This window comes from Carcharodon carcharias, chromosome 15, assembly GCF_017639515.1.
Source record: "Carcharodon carcharias isolate sCarCar2 chromosome 15, sCarCar2.pri, whole genome shotgun sequence".
Taxonomy (NCBI): Eukaryota; Metazoa; Chordata; class Chondrichthyes; order Lamniformes; family Lamnidae; genus Carcharodon; species Carcharodon carcharias.
Window position 1 is genome coordinate 118,774,997 of NC_054481.1, and position 23,032 is coordinate 118,798,028.

The following is a 23,032-nucleotide window of genomic DNA, read 5'->3' on the forward strand; positions in this document are numbered from 1 at the left end:
TTGCAACGGAGAGTGGGCAGAATAAGCTAGAGACCCGACTCCAAGCATATCAATGTGGCTGCGTCTGAACTGTCTCAGCTGCAGAGGAATGGTCACTTTATACAAGGTTTCCCTAACGTATGGCCATTTCCTTCCCCACCACCCCACATGTGCTTATGCACTATCATCAACTGCAGTGCAGCCCTTGCATCCCCACTCCACAAATCACCTCAACCGCAGTGCAGCCCTTGCACCAGCAGCAGACTGTCAGCTGGGAACAAGCAATTTGCCTATGCCCTTGCCTGAATATGCAGTGCCTCAACCCCGAGTCCAACAGGCAACCCTCACGAGCACTGTGCAACATTCCTATGCACTCATGTTCGAGTTCCCCTCGATGTGCAGCCTGCCATGTGCATGGCTTATATATGGTGTTATGTTGCACATCGACGTGCTCAGATGATCCTATCTAATGATAACGTATTGCAATGAGATTCCTGACATCCGATGGTGGGAAATGCAGCGCACCATTGACAGATAGAATAGGCGACTGCAAACTGGTTTCACAACTTTGCAAAATACGCCCAATGCCAGCAGGCATGGAAAATTCCGCCCTATTTGTTGCTTGAGGTATGAGAAACATGCAAATTAAGTGAAAAAATGTAATTAATAAATAAGAAACTCCAACAGCAAAAAAATTTGACAGCAAAATCCAGAGATAAATCATTTTTAGAAGTACTTAAGACATTAGATTGGGTTTTTATAAAGACCCTTTATGGTAAAAGCCATGGAATTTCAATGTTTTTTTTTGCCAAAGTCACAATGGATAATCAGAAATCCTCACCACCGCAGAAATTTTAGTCCCACAATATGACCACCTTCTGCTAGAGTTGTAAACAGGGTGGTACAGGGTGAGGTGAACCTAGGATGGAGTAGAGATTTGTAAAACCTTTATTTAACCAATCTCTTAGGGACAAATATGGATTTCATTCCCAGACTTTTCAAGGGTAATAAAATGGTAATAGGTGAGTCAACACCCTGTTTTGCATTACTGCTGATTTATAGTTTCTTACATTTATTTTGATGAGGCACAAGATTCACAAGTCATCAGCAGGTCATCAGAATTGTGTCTACTTTAGGATATAATAGAAATTTATATGCTGGTTTAAACTCAAAAGAGAATTTTGAGGGTACAGTACTTCATGTAGTACTAAAGCTTAAAAAATGACCCCCCCCCCACCACATCAGCACACCCTCAACAATCTCCCTCCACCATCCAATCCCCCCCATAACCACAAACCCCCACCCCACACCCATACAGTCCCCGTCCCCCACCCCCAACACATCCCCCATCCCCAAAGGCTCTCACAACCCCCAACCCACAAGCTCCAGAACCAGATACAACCACCCACCAACCACGCACCCTACATGCCCCCACACCCAACCATAACCCCACCCCCACAGACCCCAGGTTCCCCACCCCCAAACCGCACCCCCCCACTACATCCACCCACCCCGACACCCCCAACACATACCCCACACAACCCCAGCCCCCCAACCACACACCTACCCCCATGCCATATGCCAGCCATCTCTACCTCCCCCATGCTCCACAGCCCCCAAACCCAGGTTCACCCCAACCACACAGCCGCTACCCGCCCCCACTCCCCCAACTGCACACCCACCCCATCCCCAGCTTATTGCTGTGTAGTAAGGTGTGCATGAGGAGACAGGAGACTACAGCTGAATGAAATGGAGACCAGCTGAGTAGCAAATTATGTTCACGTGGGAATTTTGTGCATGGGGGAAAAGAGGTGCTTTATGTAAGGTTTATTGCAATTCAAAATGTGTGAAATATTAGATTTAATCAGTACTAATAAGATTTATCAAAGGTTGTAAGCTTTATTAAGTTAAGGCCAAGTAAAATTAAGTTAATATAAGTTAACCAAAGTAAAATAAAGTTAACATTAGTGAAGTAAAGTTAAGACATAGAAGGGCAGCTCAGTCATGTGGGATGTGGGAAGTCATGGACGTTGCCAAGTGACTTAGACAACCACATGCACAGGAAGTGTCGCCAGCTGCAGAAACTTGAGCTCTGGATTTCGGAGCTGGAGCTATTGTGGCACATTAGCATGGCTGAGAACTATGTGGATAGTATGTTCAGAAAAGTGGTCACAGCACAAGCTCGAAGAATAGATGGCAGAGCGGAAATGGATGACCGCCAGGCAGTTGGAGAACCATGCAAGTGGTGCAGGAGTCCGAGGTCCCGCTCACTAATTGGTTTTTCGTTTTGGATGCTGGTGAGGGTGTTGGATCCTCAGAAGAGTGCAGTCAGAGCCAGGTTTGTGGCACCATGGGCAGCTCAGCTGTACAGAAGGGGAGGAAGAAGGGAACAGCAGTAGTGACAGGGGATTTGTTAGTTAGAGGAACAGACAGGCACTTCTGTGGCCGGAGACATGACTACAGGATGGTATGTTGCCTCCTTGGTGCCGGAGTCAAGGATGTCACAGAGCGGCCATAGAACATTCTTCTGGGGGAACCAGAAGTCATGGCCCACATCAGTACCAATGGCTTAGGGAGGAAGGGGTCCTGAAAGCAGATTTTCATGAAGCTAGGAAGAAGATTGAAAAACAAGACCTCTAAAGCAGTAAATTCAAGATTACTTCCAGTCCCACGTGCTAGTGAGGATAGAAATAAGAAAATTGAGCGATTGAACATGTGGCTGGAGAATTAGTGTAGGAGGGAGGCCATCGAGTTTCTGAGGCATTGGGGCCAGTTCTGGGGCAGGTGGGACTTGTACAAGATAGATGGGCTGCATCATGGAATCGCCAGGACTAACATTCTCACAGGGAGATTTTGCTAGTGCTGTTGGGTAGGGTTTAAACTAGATCAGTAGGGGGATGGGAACCTGAGACAGATGAAGAATAGGCAAGCATAGAATAGGATCAGAATAGAGATTAAAGTTAAAAAAGCAGTATTAAAGGCACTATCTGAATGCACAAATTGAGGTAAATGGGTATGATTTAATTGCCTTCATGTAGATGTAGCTACAGGGTGACCAAGATTGGAAACTAAATATTCAAGGATATTCAGCATTCAGGAGGGATAGAAAAGGAGGTGGGTAGTACTCTTAATAAGGAATGATCTTAGATCGAAGGATCAAGGTGTAGAATCGGTTTGGGTGGTGCTAAGGAACAGCAAGTTTCAGCAAACATTGGTGGGAGTGGTTTATAGGCCACCATACAGAAGTGGTAATGTTGGGCACAGTATAAATCAGGAAATTAGAGGTGCATATAATGTGGGTAATACAGTAATAATAATGGGCAACTTCGATTTACTCAGACTGGGTTAACCAAAATCAGCACTAATGCTCTGGAGGAGGAATTCCTGGAGTGTGTATGAGATGTGTTTCTGGAACAATACATTGAGGAGCCAACAAGGGATTGGGCTATATTGAATTTATTGTTGTTGTGAAATGAGAAAGGGCTAATGAATAACCTTGCTATAAAAGAACCTTTAGGAAATAGTGATCATCGCATTTTTGTATTAAGTTTGACTGCGATATAATTCATTCTGAAACTTGGGTCTTAAATCTGAAGAAAGAAAATTATGAAGCCATGAAGGGCAAGTTGGCTATGGTGGATTGGGAAAATACACTGAAAGATTTGACAGTAGACAGGCAATGGCTAGTATTTAAAGAAATATTACATAGTCTACAACAGTTATATTTTCCTCTAAGGCACAAACACCCAGAGGGAAAGGTAAATCAAACATGAATAACAAAAGTTAAAGATTGCATGACTTAAAAGAAATAGCTTTTCAGGATGCCAGGAAAAGTGGTAAGGCTGAAGATTGGGAGCAATTTAGAACCCAGCAGAGGCCAAGAAACTGATAAAGGAAAATAGTGCAAATGAGCAAAGAACATAAAGCGGACTATGAAAATTTCTTTAGGCACAAGAAAAAGATTAGCTAGGCAAGTGTGGGCCCACTATAGGTGGGCACAGAAATATTTATAGTGGAGAACAGGGAAATGGCAAAGAAACTAAGCAATTACTTTGCGTCTGTCTTCACAGGAGAAGATACAGAAAATCTCCTAAAAATGCTCGGCAACCAAGGGAATTGTGAAGTTGAGGAGCTAAAGAAATTAGTATTAGTAAAGAGGTAGTACTTAAAAAGTTAACTGGATTGAAGGTTGATAAATCCCCTGGACAAGATGAGCTTCATCCCAGTGTTGAAGGAGGTGGCTACAGAGATAGTGAATGCGTTGGTGATCATCTTTCAAAATTTAGATTCTGGAAAGAAGCAAATGTAATCCCACTATTTAAGAGGAGAAGAAGAGGAAGAAAGGAAGGTCTGTTAGTTTGATGTCAGTAGTAGGGAAAATGTTAGAATGTGTTATTAAGGATGTGATAACTGGACATTTAGAAAGGAATGGTATATTGGGCAGAGTCAACATGCATTTATGAAAGGGAAATCATGCCTGACAAACTTGGGAGTTTTTTGTGGATATTACTAGGAGCGTTGATAAAGGAGAACCAGTAGATGTGGTGTATTTGGATTTTCAGAAGGCTTTTGATAAGGTCCAACACAGGAGGTTAGTAAATAAAATTAGAGCACATGGGATTGGGGGAAAACATGAGAGTATGCATTGAGAATTGGTTATCAGACAGAAAGCAGAGATTAGGAATAAACAGGTTAATCTCAGGATGACAGGCTGGAACTAGTGGGGTACCACAAGGATCCATGCTAGATCCACAGCTGTTCACAATCCAAATGATTTGTATGTGGGGACTAAGTGTAATATTTCCAGATTTGCTGATAACACCAAACTGGCTGAGGACATGAGTTGTGAGGAGGATGCAAGGAGGCTTCAAGAGGACTTGGACAGGCTAAGTGAATGGGCTAGAACATGGCAGATGGAATATATTGTGAATAAGTGTGAAGTCAATTAACTTTGGTAGAAAAAAAAAACAAAAGGGCAGAGTTTCAAGAGAATGAAGCCCCCACAGAGGCAGAAGATCTGTTGGAAGAAGAGGTCGTAGGCCTTACTACATTTTTTGATTGCACTGCCAATGATCAAGAAGTCTTTGTTGTCTCTTTTCAGCAAACACCCTTTTGTTGAAGGAGGTAATAAAGAGGTGAATTTGTCTACTTAGTCACAAAAAATCACAGTGCAGAAGAGGCCCTTCGGCCCATCGAGTCTGAATCGACATGTGAGAAACACCTGACCTACCTACCTAATCCCATTTACCAGCACTTGGCCCATAGCCTTGAATGTTATGACGTGCCAAGTGCTCATCCAGGTACTTTTTAAAGGAAATGAGGCAACCCGCCTCCACCACCCTCCCTGGCAGTGCATTCCAGACCGTCACCACCCTCTGGGTAAAAAAGTTTTCCTCACATCCCTCCTAAATTTCCTGCCCCTCACCTTGGATGTATGTCCCCTTGTGATTGACCCTTCAACTAAGGGGAACAGCTGCTCCCTATCCATCCTGAACATGCCTCTCATAATCTTGTACACCTCGATCAGGTCACCCCTCAGTCTTCTCTGCTCCAACGAAAACAACCCAAGTCTATCCAACCTCTCTTCATAACTTAAATGTTTCATCCCATGCAACATCCTGGTGAATCTCCTCTGCACCCCCTCCAGTGCAATCACATTCTTCTGATGAAATCTATATAAACTATATAAACTACCCTCATCTACACACCTGGTCACCTCCTCAAAAAATTCAATCAAATTTGTTAGGCATAACCTCACTCTGACAAAGCCACGCTGACTATCCCTGATCAAACCTTGCCTAGAGGTAGATTCTGTCCTTCAGAATTTTCTCCAATAGTTTCACTACCACGGACGTGAGACTCCACTGGCCTGTAGTTCCCTGGCTTATCTCTACAACCCTTCTTAAATAGCGGAACCACTCTAGCTGTTCTCCAGTCCTCTTGCACCTCCCCCGTGGCCAGCGAGGAATTAAAAATTTGGGTCAGAGCCCTGTGATCTCCTCCCTTGCCTCCCTCAGCAGTCTGGGACACAAATCATCCGGACCTAGAGATTTGCCCACTTTTAAGCCTGCCAACACCTCCAATACCTTGTCACTCCCTATATCAATTTGCTTAATATAATAAACCCTGTTGTGCTAGAGTACCCATCTGGAAGATTGGCATGTGAAGCATCGCTAAAAATGACCAACTTCATCTTCTGAATCACTCAAGGCTGGAAACTTGAGCGCACATCTCTCAAAATTTAATTTTTTTTTAAGAATTTTATTTGCTCTCAGAACTTGCTCAACTATAGCATGTTTCAACATGGTACTCAGCTCCAACACAACATAACTAGTGTCAGGCCTAGTCTGAGCACACAACCATTTCAACTGCCCAATCAAGCTTCTCAACTGTCCTGTTTCTTCCTTGGTAGCAGTGAGGATCTACCATAACTTATTGGGATATGATTAACATTTTCTAGGTAAGATTGCTGATTCAATGTCTCTCCTAACTTGCTCTGCTTAATGTCTAAACCTATGTATTTAAAGGCCCCTGAAGCCTGACTTCCGACCTAGAATTCCTTCTTTATCTTCGATTACCCGTTGTTCAGATTCTACAGAGCATCCCCACAGGAAATCATCAACATGCATGATAAAGATTCCAGCCTTATTGTACCAGGAGAAAATCACAGGGTCTGCCTTTAATTGACTGCAACCTGTTTTTAACAGGCCAGACCTCACGGAAAAATATCACCCTTGATGCAAAATTCAACCCATTGAACACTTGTTCAATTTCCATAGATTTCCTTCTACATCCCTAGCTTCTTTAGGTGGCTAAAAAAAAAACTTCCTGTAAAAACGCAGTCTTCATATCAATCGATTTTCACTCCTAGGAATAGGATGCTAAAGTGGCTAAAAAAAAATCTTCAAACTCACTTTCTCTGCAGTAGGTAAGTCCACTCTGACATCTAATCTCCTAGTCTCTCTTCAAACCTTCGGGCTGCTAATCTCGCTTTGGCCTTATATGTGTGACATCTGGGAGTACCTTTTCTGTACAGATCTATATGTGAGATAATGCTGGCTGTTCTGTGTCAGGTATTTCAGAATATACCCCAAATTCCTTCCAACTCTAACTCTTTCCATTTGGCTTGCTATAACAGCTTACTTTCCAATTTATTAGCAGCTACTAGAATATCTCACATAAGGACTTCTACTTCTATTGAGATTGCTAGCTTGCTCTCTAGTCCTCCTTGCTAAGCTATGGCCTCTACTCACATTCCTCTCCCTTTCTGGGCTACTACTATTATGATCATTCTCCCAAGCAAACAGAACTGATTTTTTTCTAGGGTCACGACCACTTTCTGGTCCACTGTCAGAACTCATACTGCGTTTTCTGGGTTTCCACATCTTTACCTCGGTTTGTCAATTGATAAGTCTTGTCTCCTGTCCTTAATCCTGCACATTTAGCCAATGTTTGTATTTACCAGTGGCCTTTCCTGCTCTCCCTATGATAGTGGCATCCATCCATACACTGGTCCCTTCTGGCATGTATGTTACCTTTGTTCCCACTTTGAGTAGTTGCCCTTTTGGACAAATAGCATTGTCCTGTACCTCAGTATTACTTTACTCAGTCAGTCAACCCTGTATCTGCTGTCGTCTGCTCCTCATAACTACAGTGTGTATGTGTGGGGTGCATGGTGCCTCCTCGCGTTCTATGTCCTGTTCAGAACCCGTAAAAGTATAGTCAGTACCAATTAACCATGAAGAATGTACCCTAAGAGTTTGATTGCCGTGTTGCACAATTACTACTTTCCCATCACTCCCTATAACCTTGCCAGGTCCTTTCCACTCTTTCTGGCCTTCCCTTTCATAATATACCAGGTCTCCTTGTCTAAACTGCATTCCCAGTGGTCTTTTGCAGTGCCATAGGGCCCGCCGAATTTTCGCCAAAGCCTTGGCTTTAATGAAAGCTTTTCTGCTTGCATGCAAAGCATTCAGATGAGCAGAAAAGGTGGAGCTAATGCTAGTCCCTTCTAGGGCAAGAGGAGGATCTGACAATACCGAAGGCAACTCCGGATTTCTTCTGTACACCAACTGGTACAGACTGTACCCCCTAACCATTTGCAGTGAGTCCTTTGCAATGCACCGCCCATGCTAGCACTGTCCGCAATTTACATTGTAAATTGCAAACAGCGCTAGCATAGGCAATCTGGTTGATCAGCTAATATTTTATGTAACATGTCACCTATTACCACAAGATTTCTTTCACAAAGACCATTACTAAACAGGACCTCAGCTGCAATGTGCTTAACTATGATGTTTAAAGTTTCGCACATATCTCCAAATTCCTCATTGGCAAATTCCCCACCATTATGAAGTGAGGAACTTCATTGGTGTTCCTAATTCTGTTCCTATCCATTTCTCCATGACCTTTTCGACAATGGTCCTTTTGTCTTTACTATGTATCACAGTGCATAGGCTAAATCTGGTTGCCATATCTATAAAGTGCAGTAAAACCCCTCCCCTTGTCCCAAACTTTCAAGTCCATTGCCACTGCATCGTTCAACTCCCTGGCTAGTGGCAAGATCTCAACAGGACGCAGCGGTGTCTTGCGATATTTAAGGCAAATTTCACATTGAGCAGTGATTCATTCAATAAGGTCATCATGTCCTTTATCGACCACTCCCACATCTCCAAGTAGAGTCTTCTGTTTCTGCAGCACCAGATGTGCAAACTGTCTATGTAATTTCTAAATGATCATCTTTTTGTCCACCAAATTCTTATTCCCAGCAGTTAACAAAACTTAATGAGCTTTTTGATGAGAAATCTCTGGCATCCTTAGTGGCAAGCAGTAATGGCCTGAGTAAAATGTACATCCACATTTTTCCCAAACATGACTGCTCGATCATTCATCATCTGAGCCTTCTTCATCGTAGATCGACTCAACAGTAGCGGTATCTCATCAGAGACCACATCAGTACTGAAAAACAGATTGATCCCTGCTATCTTACAAGGGAGGGCCACTCATTTGGAGGATGTTAATATATTGAAGCAGGTAGAGCTTTCATACTCCTCAACCTTCTGCCAGTCTGCCTCATCGAGAGGCTCCAGATAGCAGTCAAGCAGTCCATGCTGCACATTTAGAAGTGCAACCACTGTCCAGAACTGCACAGTTGAAGGAATCTACCATCAAGTTACTCACCACTAGGTTCAAACTTTCAGTGATCAATACAATTCCATCATGGCAGTCACCATCATCATTTTCAGTTTCAGATGAATCCATCTCATGGGTTACTTCAAAAACACAATTCCTTCGCTGTGGGCAGTTCATCACGTAACGATACTAGGAATCACATTGAAAACGCAGATTAACCATTCCCCATGCATTTTTTTGGGTTTAAACACCTATGGTCACCATCCCAGACACGCTTTTTGTCCCGACTCTCAAAATGGCTAGGGGTACAACCATTTTCAGACCGCTTGTCATTAACCCCAACTTTGTATTGGAATCTTCATCTAATATTTGGTTGGCCTCAAAATACAGCCACCATTGAATTCTCTAACCTTTGTTTTACAGCATTGCTGTTCGCGTTTGCTAAAAAAGTAGCAGTAAATGACTGTTTCCCCAGAAATTTTTTTAGAGCAGCAGCCATTTGATCCAAGAGAGATTCTCTCCCCTGGAACTGAACTCCTGTTAGCATTAAAAGACTATCAACAAGGGAAATGCAAGCACAGCCAGTAATTTAAGTAATAATACCAATTCTGGAATTTCAAGTTCAAATCTCTAATTTCCGTACCATGTATCAAAATCTATGATATATTCTTCCATGGACTGATCATCTGATTTCCTAAACCTATCAAATCTCATGCAAGCTTCATACGCTTCCAATAACTCATCCTTTTTGTAAAACTTATTCAAAAATTATAACAGGAGTTTTAATCCCAAATCATCCACTTTCCACTCAGAAAATACCTTACAGCTTACCTTACTTTTGGCTGGTAATGAAAACACCAAAACCATACCTTGCTTCTTCCAGGGTATAGAAATAACCTGGGTCCACGGTTCAACTTCAGCCTTCCATTGCTGGTAAGGTTCAGAGTCAGAAAAAAATTGGTGGATAGTCAAAGCTTGCAATTTTGCACCATTCTTCTACCATTCCATAACTTAAATTATCAGCACAAGTGCTCTTCTTTTCCCTTCAGAGGATTGAGACAGAAATCTTCATATACAATCAATCAGCAAAGCTTAAAGTTCATCCTTTGCTACCATGTTAATCACAATAAGAGGTCGTGGTGGAAGAATTAATCCTGGCTGGTCTTTTGGTTCAAGCTGGTTTATTTTCAAGACAACTCCTCAGTACTACTGACTTACAAGGAGTTTTCCACAAAGTATTCTAGCTGTATGTTTTTATTCTATTTAGATGGGATAATCAATGCCCATCACCAGTTTAACTAGCAATTGTCTTTAACAAGGTGACTGCCTTATTAACACAGATCAACAATCTGAAATATTATTAATACTAGCTGTCTTTTGGCTTGGCCTAAATAGCCAAGTGGTTATGGTACTGGGCTTGTAACCCCAAGATCAATATTCAAATCTCACAATGGCAAACTATGAAACAATGTAACTTCATCTGAATAGGAACAGATGGAAACGTGCTTGTACTCGAAAGAGTTACTAGCTGTCTTTCCTATTACAATGGAGACTCTTGTAGTAACAAACCCCGACGCTGATGTTGAACATTCAAGCAAGTCTGCAGTCCAAGATACTGTGCAGGAAATTCCCAAAGATCCCAATCCCTGTTGATGATGGTGCAATCCTACTTTCTCCTGTTAACACTGAGATCGTATTGACTGCAGTGGAGCTGCCTCATGCTGCAGCAAGTGTGGTAATGATACCACTGTCTACAGAAAATGAAATCCCTACCCTAGGAGTGGTAGGGAAGATCTCCTTTCCTGGTATCCAGCAGTGTCTTTGGGATATTCTTCATTCTTCTAGAACTCAGTATACAATGCAGAAGTTAACAGAGAGAATTTCAACTTGTTGTCTTCCTTTTCCAGAGATTGTGATCGTTCGAGTCTCTTTTGAATCAGGTTTTCCTTGATTGGTTTTCAGCGCCTTAACATTCAGGTCATTGTAAGAGTCACAGCACAGGAGCCAGTTGTCATGAGAAACTGCTATCCCACTCTAATTTGTCTGCCTCCCAAGGGGAAGATAAGGGAACACGTACGTCCTACACATCCTCCAGAGAGCCGAGAACACTGAGCAATTGATGCCTTTGGCTAAACTGATTAAAGGAGGTGGGGTGGATGGGGGGCCGAGGTAGGAGTTGGAGTGGAAACTGTAATCATGGGGGTTAAAAGACAGTGGAATGTAATAAGTAGTTTAACAAAATAACTTAAGAGTTTTGAGTTTAAACTTGGGAGATGCGTAAAGAGTTAATGGTTACATTAATTAGACAATGATGTTAATTATGATGAAAGCATGACATCAGCGTCAGGTCAGATGACCAAAAGACTCCAACAGAACAAGACACAGAACACTTACCATGTGGTCTTGGATTTAAATAATTCTAATAGTTTCAAGAAAAACTTAATACATTCAAGTCACGCAGAGTAAGTGAAGCCTCACTGAGCCAGAAGACAACACAGAGGGCAGCTAGGCAAACCAACCAACATTCACGACTTAATGTGGCAGGACTGCAGAGCTTTGACATGATCTGTTTGTCATGGGATTGCTTAGCTCTGTCTATAACATGCTGTTTAGCCAACATGGAGTCCTGTGTTGTAGTTTCACCAGGGTGGCACCTCATTTTTAGGTATCCCTGGTGTTGCTCCTGGCATGCTTTCCTATACTCCTCACTGAACCAGGGTTGACCCCTGTGTTGATGGTAATAGTAAGGTGAGGGATATGCCAGTCCATGAGGTTACACATTGTGGCTGAATATAATTCTGCTCTGCTGCGGCTGATGGCCCACAGCACCTCCTGGATGCCTAGTTTTGAGCTGCTAGATCTGTTCTGATTCAATTCCATTTGGCACAATATAAGTGGTGCCTCACAACATGATGAAGGGTGCCCTTAGTGTGAAGAAGGGACTTTGTCTCCACAAAGATTATGCAGTGGTGATTCCCACCAGTACTGTCATGGACTGATGCATCTGCAACAGGTAGATTGGCAAGGGCAAGATCAAATAGGCTTCTCCCTCTTTTAGTTCTCTAATCACCTACTGCAGGCCCAGTCTGACAGATATGACTTTCAGAACTTGGCCAGTTTGGTCAGTTGCGACGTTACCAAGCCACTGTTTGTGATGGACTTTGAAGTTCCCCACCAGAGTACGTGAATACGTTGCTACCCTCAGGATTTATCCACCAGTGAGGTATCTGTCCATTCCAAACATCTAGACCCACAAGATTCATTCAGGACTGACTGTTGAACCCGGTGAATAACTGAGCTGTCTGAGCTTCGAGTTCCAGATTACCAGGGCTGGGGGCAGCAGATTGGACACCTCTGACTTATAAAACATTAAAATGTTTATGACTTCCTAGTTTTCTTAGAATAAAATGGTGCAGGATTACCATCCTTTCTTGGCTATGACACAATCTGCACATATTTCTTATAGGAAACAATCTTTGCATAAAATGAGCTGTTTCTAGTTTCTCAGCTAATTTTTAATTGCAAAATAATGCAGATTATATATGAAAATGAATTCACAGAACATTTTTGTACAATTTTCACATAAAACATTCTGTTCAGAACACATGGGTTTCAGAGATTTACAGTGTAAAATACTATGCATTATATGCAAAAATAATGCTAAGTCCCAGTGCAAGAAATGTTACTGTTGCTGTCAAAAAGTTTAATTACTTTCAGTATTGTTAATGCATTTTTTTTTAAAAAAAGGCTGCATGGTAAAATCCTCACTGTGTCTCAATTTTCTGCCACTTGCCACTTTACAATCAGTAAGACTAAAGGAGCAGAAGTTATATTTTAGCTAACCTCTCTAACCAGGGCTGTTACGCTTTTAGCTTGGGTTCACCTGCTCCCCTCCTAGTTAGTTACACACATCTCCTTGGTAACATCCATAGTAACATAACACAACTCTGTCTAGTTGGGTCACTTACACAATCTCAGAAGATCAATGTTGAAATTTCAAGATCATTTATGCAAAGGAAAAACACTGAAATAATCTGCATGTATCGCCACTCAACCAAAGTTCCTGTGATTCTCTTGACCTCGTCTCCTTTTCAAAACACTGCACGCCAATTTAACAACATTACGTTTGAAGGGCATGTGTCTTAGTAGCAAAAGATTCCATTTCTTTTACTTTTACAGTTGCAATATTAAATATGTAAAGAGAGTAAATTACTGATTTTTGCACTTCTGGTGGAGCATCTCGCCAACTGAGATCCCGTAAGTGAAAAAGGGCACATGCCAAAACATGATTTTCTTTTGACTTGGACATCAATCCCAGGCCTCTGCTGAGTCAGCTCTGGGAGCACACGCAGGGAGAAGCTTAAATTTAATGGATGTGCCATTCTGATTTTGCCTCCCCAAAGGCTGGGTTTGGGTTTCAAGAAGTATGAAGTCACACCCCACCACTCTGCAATGCATCCTATTATTGCCCCAGTGCCATGCTCTTCCATTTTAAATGAATGTTTTAAACCAGACAGAAAAGAAACATTGACTGCAGTTGGTGGGGTACAGTATGCTATTGACCCTTGATGTGCAGAAGTGATTCAAATTGGAGGAAAGGCTGAAAGAATTGGACTTGTTCATCTTTGGGCTGTTCAAAAGATCAACTGGGGGTATGACCCATGACAATAAAGTTGTATTTATAGTGCAAGCATTGTACCAGTGCGGGGCAGTTTTACTTTCTACCTATCCTAAATTAAGGGGTTATTTTGTAACATTCTTCTCCTACTATGGATTCAAGGTAGTGTGTGAATCAAAGATAAAGTTATTATTCCAAAAAGGAAGATTCTGCGACGTGAGCTACAGTCTAGCAGGTGAGCCTCACAAAATTATCTCTATGATGTAAATCCAGAGTCAGGGGCTGACCTAACTCCAAAGGGAAGCAGTGTGACACTGGTGAGACACTCCCAGGTCAGGTGATAAAGGGTTAATTTTGCAAATCTCTTCTCCCAACATATAGCCTAATTAGATGGGGTGTCTGGTAGTAGAATCTGTTATATAGAGTTATAGTTTAATTTCCAATTTGTGGCTCCTTTTAGCAAAACTCCACAGGCTGCAGCCTCACAATAATCCCCTCTTTAGAACTTCTTAGCATTGGTGCAAAGTGAAACTGCCTGGCACCAATGCTATTATCGTTTTGCAAATACAACCCTAAAGATTGAAGGAGCTGGACGTTAGCAGGATAGTTAACACAAACAGCAATCATTAAATTAGCAAGCCTCAGGTGAGAGAATTTTGTTTCCCTCAGGATTATACATATATGGAACAGTTCTCATTGAAAATAATTAAAGAGGAATGTGTAGGGGAGTTCTTTTCTAAATATTACACTGTATTTTGGTGAAAAGGTTAAAATACTAATAGTTTCTGGTGCTGTTTTCATGCCCACATGTACTTGTCACATCAGGTCATTTTGCTTGGCTAGTCAACTGTGGGAGCATTAACAATCATGGGAGATCTGGTGGATGAAAATTCTCAGTCCTCAATCCTGATCAGAAGGTATTTGAGACAGGAAAATCTAGACTACAGAGCTTTTTTCAGAGAGGCAACACAGACATAATGGTCCAAATGGCTTCCTTCCTGACGATTAAATGCTACAATTCTAAAGGCATTCTCCTTCGCGCTTTCCTTTCAAGAGAGATCATTTGGATCTTTGAAAAATGAGTTGGAGTAATACCTAGTTGTCAACAAAAATAATGCTCACAAGGGAGAAATTAGATAAAGAGCATCAAACATCCTGGGGTCAATTGGGTTCTGGGTCTGCTAGAACTTCAGGAATGCTACTGGTAGATTACATTTGGTCAGGGTTGAATAATGTGCCTGTAAAGTTCAACTGACATCCAGGCTTTTTTGCTCAGTTATCAGTTTTATCTTCTTGACAGATTCCCAAAAAGCAGAATTTCTCCAGGAGTTTCAAGTTGGGAACAGCCTATAAAAATACAAATTGCACTCGACAGAGGAAAGACCCAGTTTTGACTGGCCGAATGTAGGTTTCTTGTTGCATGATTTCTCATGTTTTTCTGTTTTCAGGTTTCAAAACACACCCTACTACTGAAGTAGCCCTTACCATGTCCTCGGTGCAGCCTACAACTACTTCTTAAATGCTTCCAGGATTTTGGCCTCCATTGTTTTAGCAAGAAGCCAATTTCCTTCTTCAGAAATTTTTGAATTACTGGTGAGGAGCTGTCTTAAATCAAGCCTAGATAAATGAGATGACGCAAGTGTGACCAATCCTAGCATATGGAGTTTAACACACGCATATAGAATCATGATTGGATGATGCTTATAAGCCACCTCTCTCAATTGTCATAGAGCAATGGGGTTGCCTAAACAGTGAGTAAGAGATAGACAGCAATGGAGATAAACGTGCTAGGAAGTACAGTGTGTTAATTCACACTCACTTATTTTTGTTCTATATGCCCAAACCTGATTACAGAAGCCCAAAACACCACACCTTTAATTGAAATGGCCTTTGATCCCTAGGGAAGGTCTAGGCTCGAGATACGACATTAGTGCTAAACATGACCTTATACTCTTTTGACTGGAAAACCAAATGAGTAGATTTGACATTCTGTAAAAAAAACCCCAATTTCCAGTATAGTAGTTCAATAGCAATAACAACAACAACAACTTGCACTTATATTGTGCCTTTAATGTAAAAAAACATTCTCAGGCACTTCAGACAGGTATAAACAGGCAAAAAATGGATCAAAGGAGATTAAGAGAGGTGGGCTGGTCAGAGGTGGGTTTTAAAGAGAGTCTTAACGGGAAAGAGGATGATAGAATGGCAGAAGAAATTAGGGAGGAAATTTCAGAGCATAGGGCCTAGAAGGCTGAAGGTGCTAGTGAATGGGCAAAAGCACAAAAGGTCAGAGTCAGAGAAATAGAGAGTTTATAAGAGTGGGGGTTGTAGGGCTGGAGGAGGTAAAGGGATAGGAAGGCAAGCCCATGATGAGACTTAAACAATGGTGAGAATTTTAAATTGCGGGCCATAGAGAACAGAGAGCCAATGTAGGTCATTGGATGATAGCAAGAAGGACCAGATGTGGGTTAGTATATGAGATTGGATGAACTTATGTTTGCAGAAAGCAGAGAACAGACGAACATTGGAATCGTGATGTCTGGGGGTGACAAAGGAATAGATAAGGGTTTGAAGGGGTTCAGACAAGAGTAAAGGCAGTGGATATTAAGGAGAATGAAGTTGGTAGGCTTTTTGACAGAGAGTAAATGGGGTTAGCAGATTAGATCAAGGTCAAACAAGATGCCAAAATTGCAAACAGGCTGGTTCAGACTGAGACATTGGCTCAAGGGGGGTGTTGAATTACAGCAAGGGTACAGAGTTTGTGACAGGTGGCTTCAGTCTTACTAATGTTTGACTGGAAGAAATTATAGTTATCCACAGCTGGATATCAGGCAAGCAGTCTGACAGTAAGAGGCAATGGAAGGGTCGAAGGAAGTGGCGAGGACATAAATCTGCTGTCATCAGCCTAAATGGGGAAGCTGACTCCATGCCTCTGGATGATTTCACCAGATGTAGATGCAGATGTGGAAGAGTTAGGGAAAAAGGAGAGGTACTTGGGAGGTAATTATGTTGGGGTAAAAAGAGAAACCATTGCTGTAGATACTCAGGCTACAATCAGATAGGCAAGTGTGAAACTGATCAAGGGTAATCCCAGTGAGCTGGACAATGGAGGAAAGGCTTTGAAGGAGGGTGGTGTGTCAAAGAGCACAGAGAGGATGAGAAACCACAGAAATAAATAGTCTTAAGGAGCATAATTTCTGACTTTGGCTAGACAGGTTTTGGTGTAATGATAAGAAAGGACACTGATTGGAGCGTTTCAAAGACAATACACTTTGTGGCAAAAAATAAAGCCAATGGTAATGACAAAAGGGGACGGACTCCCAAAAACTCCCCTTAGAGTGAGTAATATGGAAATAGAGCAACGGATAAAATTGTTATTGGGGTGGTGTAGTAATGTCTGCATGCTGAAGCAACAAAGAAACTAGTGATTACAAAAAGAGATATTTAACATGAAGCAGCTTCTGTTCAACTGCAAAGCCACACTGGTGATGAGTACGAATAAGTCATACATGTGGGCAACAGAACTGTGCAAAGAAAAATATTGAAGCTTAACACCCACGTTTATATGAATGGAAATGTGTAGGAAGATTTTTTTTTCGGCACAGTCCATGCACCTCATGGGGCCTTGGGGGGCACAAAACAGGAAATTGGGTATCCTAGCCAATGATCTTCCATTTGTTTCAATTAATACAGCAGAAAATCTTTCCTATGACTTAATTTCTCCTAACTCTTCCAATAGTACATACCTTCCTTGTACTAGGAAAGGTGCAGCAGTTTTGAAATGTTGCAGATAACTTTATTATGCTCCACAAACATTAATTGTAATTGAAATTTGTCATTTAACAGACCTACTTTTACATCAAAAATATCTGGTGCCTATTTTTATTTAGTTATATAACCGGTTTAACACAACTTCCCTGATCCTAGCACCAACAACCAGTAAGCTGCTCTCAACTTTCTTGCCTGATTAACAGGCCAAGTCTGCCATTCCCCAAAGATCACTTAAATTACAAATTTCAATTACAATTAATGTTTGTGGAGCATTTAATTTTTTTGCAATTATATAATAAAGTTATCTGCAACATTTCAAAAGTGCTGCACCTTTCCTAGTACAAGGAAGGTATGTACTATTATGTGAGGCCTGTCCCTGTACAGGTACTGCATGTGCTCTACCTGTCCTTATTCAGGTCAAACAATGTATACAATGTGTTAGACCTGTCTAATACAGGTACAGTGTATACTGTATGATCATTACCTGTGCTTTGTCCTATCTTCTCACTGCAGTTTCTGATGACACTCATAGGTGAAGAGATGGAAAATCAGATTTCACCTAGTAAAGTTATGTTAGTTTGTAAACCATTGCATTTATTTGCAATTCCAAACAAAAATGTGATTCTATCTCTCCTGCAATAAAATTAGTTTTTCTAAGGAGGCCAGAATTTCAATATATGTCTTCAATGGGATCTGTGCTTGGATTTTTCTTAGGCAACAAATCTTCCCTTAGTTCTGATAAAAGGTCACAACCTGAAACGTTAATTCTGTTTTCTCTCTACATGCTACCAAACCTGCTCAGCATTTCCAGCATTTTTTGTTTTTAAAACTTCTCCTGGCATTTCTTGAAGAGTTAGGTGGGGACAGGGAATATGTGAAGTTTCCATCAATGTTGAGGTCTGTCTCCTGATTCGTTGACTATGGAGAGGATTTATAGCATCTGGGGAAATGTCTATAGGCTTCAACCATTCAATAGTGTGATTGTGAAGGATTAATTTTGGAATCATCATATCTCCTTAGGAGCTTAAAAGTCCAGAAATTTATAATTCATCAGAGGAACAAGCTATTCTTCTTCGGTATTCTTCTTAAGAAACAGATTGAACGAATCTAAAAATCAGGCAGAAAAGATCAACCTAATCCTTTCAAAGTGTGATGACACATAACATGTGATGAGTTACCTGTTTGATTTTCATTCTGAATTAGGAACTGTTTCATTTAAGCCTTTAAAGATACTTTTCACATAGAACAACTACTGACTTCTGGAGATCTTTTATCCCCCAAATGGTGTTCGATTTTATCCTCCCGTTACCATCCTGATGGTCTAGCCAAGCCACATATCATCCACAATCAAGATCATAAGACCTGGAATTATAAAATTTTACAGCACACCAGAGGGGCAATTGTGGAGGTTGGTTACCTCAGTTGGCTAGATGACTAGAGTGTGATGCAGAATAATGCCAACAGCATGGGTTCAATCTCTGTACCAGCTGTGGTAGCCCATGGAGATCTGCTTCCTCACCTTGCTTTGCACTTGTGAAGTGGTGCCCCTCAAGCTATGCATAACCAATTGTTTCTCTCTAATGGAGAGAGATGCCTTTGCTCCTTTGTGGATTATGGCTAATTACCAAAATTACAGGAGGCAATTCCAACCCTTGCAATGAGAAACAGCTTGTGACTCAAACCCTATTGCCATACGGTTTTAAATTTTCTTTTTCAAATATTTAACCACTGTCCTTTAAAAGCTTTTATGGGTTTTGCTTCTACCACCAAATCTACCTGTCCAAATCTGTGACTTAATAATTGATTTGCATAGGTTTAGCATTACCTCTGCTTTTACCCCTGTACTTATGCCTCTGCTTATGCCTGGAGTTTCCTAATTATAACCTGCAGCCCATATGCAACCCATGAACAATGGCAATCCTGCCCAGTTACCCAGGCAATCCAATTCTATTTTCCTGACTCACTGTTTTGTCCTGCAAATGTCATGGGCCTGGAGGTTTGGAAATGGCTTGTTGGTGGATGAATCTTAAAACAGATCATCCAGATTTGCCAATAACTAGACCTTATCAAAGTTATTGGGAATGAGTGTAAATTTTACAGCCCTGATTTTCTGAAAATGGCAAAATAAAGACTGACTCTTCACATTCAGTGCATGTATGCTGGCAGCTGCGAAGCCACACCGGACCAAAGTTTCTAATGGGAGTCCCTCCTCTCAAGGCTATTGGAGTTTGAAAAGCTTTCCCATAGAACTTGCTTTTAGCACACATGGTTTAGGAGTGCAAAATCCATCAGGGCAGCAGCTCTCAAAGGGATGCAGCTATCTAATAAAGGGATGTCACGGAAGCAAAAGTAGACTAGTTATTTCCAATGGCACATGAGAACAACGCTGTTTCTTTTGATGCCGAAGAGTTGGATGTCTTGCTGAGGAGGTGCATCAAAGAAAGGTGGCCTTATTTGGGGCTGAAGACAAATTTCCAGCTGAATATAACCACCTTTGTACTGTAGGCAAATACAGCAGGAAAAATACATACAGCAAGGTCCCACAAACAACAGTGAGATAAATGAGCAGTTAACCTATTTGATATAGCCGGCTGGGGGGCAGGGTGGCTAAACGTTGGCCAGGTCACCAGAAATTCCCTGCTCTTCTTTGAGTAGTGCAATGGGACCTCTTTCCTCTGTCCATGAGGACAGATGTGGCCTCGGTTTAATGTCTAATTTAAAACATAACACTCTGGCTGTGAAGTACTCTCTTAGTATCGCAGTGGAGTGGCAGCACTGTGGGTATACCTACACCACATGGACTGCAGTAGTTCAAGAAACTGGCTCACCAGAACCTTCTCAAGGGCAATTAGGGATGGGCAATAAATACTGGCCTAGCTAACGATGCCCATATACCGTGCAAGAATTTTTTAAAAGCCTAGGTTATGTCTTCAACTCTTTGGACTCGAGTGGGAGAGCGCTACCACAAGCTATGGTTTACCTTATAAGAATAGCCACCTGGCCTATGCACTGAAAGACTCCTGGCTCCATTAAAAGCCTTCATATGTTTTTCTTTCTTTACTTGCCCCATTACCATCTCCTTTTGCCTTGCACCATCATCCCTCTTGTTATTTAATCTCTTCTGCCTTCCATTTCATCAGAGATCTTTGCTTTCGTCCTTTCACCCTCTCCCTCTGTATTTGCCTGTTAAACCTCTAACTTTTTCTAGCTCTGATAGTCATCGACCTGAAATGTCAACTGTTTCTCTTTCCACAGATACTGCCTGCTGTGCTGTGTATTTCCAACAGTTTCTAATTTTTTAGTTCTGATTTCCAGCGTCTGCAGTATTTTGCTTTAGCATTTAATTCATTGACACATTTCTTCCAGGAATGCCCACCTTAATGAAGTTCTGCTTTTCTCGCTGACCGAAGTTTTGTTTGTCTCTCTTACCTTATTCATCTTCATTGCTTTCCGGTTCTGTTGTGTCTGGTCAGGGATTTACCAAAACCCACTTTCATATCCATAACTCTTTCCTCAGCAATCTCAGACTTTTTCCACATGGATTAGAACTGAAATTCCCCCTTCATGTTTCAGATCCACCAATGATTACAGGTATCTCTAAAACGCTCATCATTCCTTGAAAGACTGCTCTCATCACATTCTGAGATCCATGCTCGATGCCTTGCGCCACTATATCCATGCTCTCAACTTCTCTCTTCAGCAGCACTGATTCAAAGCTCTCCTAGTCCACAGTTCCAATTGATCCTTCACCTCATCTGAACTTTAACAAAATCTTTCTTTCTTTGTTCCTTTCAAGTATCACAAATTCCAAAAACTCTTGGATACCAATGAACCTCTAGATCCTCCTTCCCCTTCATTTTCCTGAAGCCCCGTCCTTTCTTCCAATTTCACACCTTGCTGTAGTTTCATTATCCCCTCTGACCTTCTCCTCTGTTCTCAGCAGTTCTCAGCAAAGGCTTCAGCTTCATCCCCTTACACCCCCACTTCAATGAATTTTGAGCTCACAGCATGACACTGAAAGTTGTTCCATCAACTTCACCTCTATGCCCACTTCTTTAGCCAAGAGTCTTGCACCTGCACTTTAGACTCTTTCTCATGGTTTCAGAATTCTTGTTTCACCTGGATACCTCTCTTTGGCCTTAAGCCCACCATGGATCTTTTGATTGAGAACTGTTGGTGTGTCAATGGTTGCATCAATTTTTCCACCCATTCATTCACTCATATTAAACTATCTCCCTCAGAACTTTCAGTATTCCATTCTCTCAGGTCCAACCCTGACATTACCATTAAACCCACTGACAAGGGTAGAACTGTTGTTGTTTTGTGAACCAATCTCTACCTAGTGGAGATGAAAAGCCAACTCTCTGGCACCTTTTTCTGCCTCCCCTGGGATCATGACCCCACCACTGAACATCAGGCCATTGTTTTCAGGAATGTTACTGATCTCATCTCCTCTGCAGATCTTCTCTCCACAGCTGTCAGCCTTGGACCCCTAATCCTGCACAGTCCACTCCTACTTCCTTCTCAAGATTCACAGACAGGATTGCTTTGGCAGACCAATGGTTTCAACCTACTCTTGCCCCAAGGAACTGATTTCATCCTAGCATGATTCTATTTTTTTTCTCCTCTTGTCCAGTCTCTTTCCACATACATTCAGGACTCTTCTGAAGGCCCCTGCCATTTTACTGGTTTCCAGTTTCATAGCCCTAACTGTCTCCACTGATGTCCAATCCCATTAAAACTCCATTACCCTCCACATCAACCTGAGGGATCTCCATTTCTTCCTTGGACAGGGCCTAAACCTGTTCCCATCACCACCATCGTCTTTCCCTAGGCTGAACTATTTCCACATCAAACAACTTTTGTTTTGAGTCCACTTACTTCCTCCAAGTAAACTTGTTGCTCTGGGAACCCATATGGATCCTAGCTATACCTGCTTCTTTGTGGGATAAGCAGAACATTACTTGTCCAAGTCCTATTCATATCCCCACCTTCACTTCTTTTTCAGTATATTGTTCCCATTTCTGGCTCTCACTCCAAACTGGAAAATTTCATCAACTTTGCTTCCTATTTCCACTCTTTGCTTGCTTTTACATGGTCCATCTCTAACTCATCCTTTCACGTCCTTGACTTCTTTCTCTTAATTTCTGGGGGTAGGCTATTGATCACTATCTAATGTAAGCTCATTGGCTCCCAGCTACCTTGACTACACTTCTTCCCACTCCACTTCCTGTAAAGACCCTATTCCATTCTAAGTTTCTCTGTTTCATCTGTTCTATTGATGTCACCTTCCACCCCAGTGCTTCCAATATGCCTCCCATTTTCCTCAACTGAGAAATCCCCATTGCAATAGTTGATAGGACCCTTCACCATATCAGTTCCAAATCCCACAGTTTAGCTCCCATCACTTCCCCTCCCTCCAAGAACCACAATAGGGGTCCTCAAGTCCTCACCTTCCAACCCACCAGCCTCCACAACCAATGGTTCATCCTCTGCCATTTCTGCCACCTCCAATGTGATGCCACCATTAAA

The 23,032-nt window shown here is 41.8% G+C and overlaps 1 protein-coding gene across 4 annotated transcripts in view; it reads right to left on the reverse strand.

Annotated features, from left to right (window-relative positions):
• tp73 (tumor protein p73) overlaps nt 1–23,032 on the reverse strand; it is a 244,568-nt gene that overhangs the window by 218,012 nt on the left and 3,524 nt on the right. The window contains exon 1 of one of the 4 annotated variants that reach the window (XM_041205761.1): nt 9,160–9,178. The exons of the other annotated variants lie outside the window; for them this stretch is intronic. The gene's annotated coding sequence lies outside the window, so the exon portion shown is untranslated. Of the gene's footprint in view, nt 1–9,159; nt 9,179–23,032 lie in introns of those variants that run through there. 4 annotated transcript variants of the gene reach the window in all.